The following is a 1,301-nucleotide window of genomic DNA, read 5'->3' as shown; positions in this document are numbered from 1 at the left end:
CATGAGAGGCTCATGGTTGAGAGCGTATCCAAGTGACGACTGTTTGAGGAAGTCCGCCGCCTCTTGGTAGAAGGCTCTGGTGGAGGGTATCTCTAGCAAGGAAATGTGGTTGTTAGCCTTGATAGAGATCTTGTCAATGTTGAAGTTGACGTTCTTGGCAGCCATCTGTATTTTGTTCAAGAAATGACATAAACAGGAAAATATAGAGGGTTAGAAATGTACCAAGAATGTATGGTTAAAGAGTATAGAAAAAAAGTTTTTAAACAAGGAAAAACTTCTTTTGAAAAAACCATAAAAAAATTAGGGTTTTTTCAAGTAGAATGTGTATAAAGAAATAGATTTGTTAATCAAGAAGAAAATGATTAACAATCTTTATAGTTTAATGCATTAAGAGAACAAAGTTCTTAAAAAGATTAAACAGATTTCTTATAACGAAGAAGAAGAAGAAAAGAAGATTCTGACCTTTGTGAATGTGAAGAGGAAAGATCGAATAAGGAGGGTTTGAAGAGAGTTCTTGCTTTGAAAAAATATTAGCAGAGGTTCGTCTAATGATTTTTGAAAGCGTAAAGAGAAAAGTGAAGAGGAAATCTCATATTTATAGGTAAGAGTAGAGAGAGAAGAAATATGAGAGAGAGAAAAGACGACGGTTCAAAAAGTGATCATGATGAATAATGTGCCACGTTCTCATCCACGATTGGATGACATTTAATGAGGTAGCATAATGACAGGTCATTTTGTGCGTCTCAAAGCGGCGCTCATAGAAAACAGAGAATGTCGTCATAAAGACGATGCATTTAATATTTTCTTTTAAAAACAAAAATTGTTTTTAAGAATATGAAGAGTCATTCAGTTAAAAAAGTACTGAGAGACTTCTTTTAAAACAATTTAACACTGAAAACGAGAAAGTATTCAGTGATGGTTTTAAGACATCATGTTTTAGTGAAGAGAATCACTGAAACTGGCATTTAAAAAACTTTTTGATCACTGAAGAAAAGAGTCAGTTGATCGTTTTAGATTTTTTAAGATAAAGTATAAAGATACACTTTAAGATGTGGTGAGTGTTTAGAATCACTGAGTCTACCTTTTAAAACATTTTATCACTGAAAAAAGAAAATACTCAGTGAAGGTTTTAAGTTGAAAAGAGAAGAGTAATCATACCTTAAGAGAGTAGATATATTTACTCAAGAGTTCAGTGTTARRKATAGAGCACTGAATCATTTCACTTACTGAGTGATGTTTAATGACTGAAGGTTAATCTTCAGTGTTCAACATTCCCAATTCGCTGATCAAGATATTAAATC

Source organism: Cynara cardunculus (assembly GCF_001531365.2).
Source record: "Cynara cardunculus var. scolymus isolate 2C chromosome LG 7, CcrdV1, whole genome shotgun sequence".
NCBI lineage: Eukaryota > Viridiplantae > Streptophyta > Magnoliopsida > Asterales > Asteraceae > Cynara > Cynara cardunculus.
The sequence above is the reverse complement of the archived record's forward strand: the minus strand, read 5'-3'. Positions refer to the sequence as shown.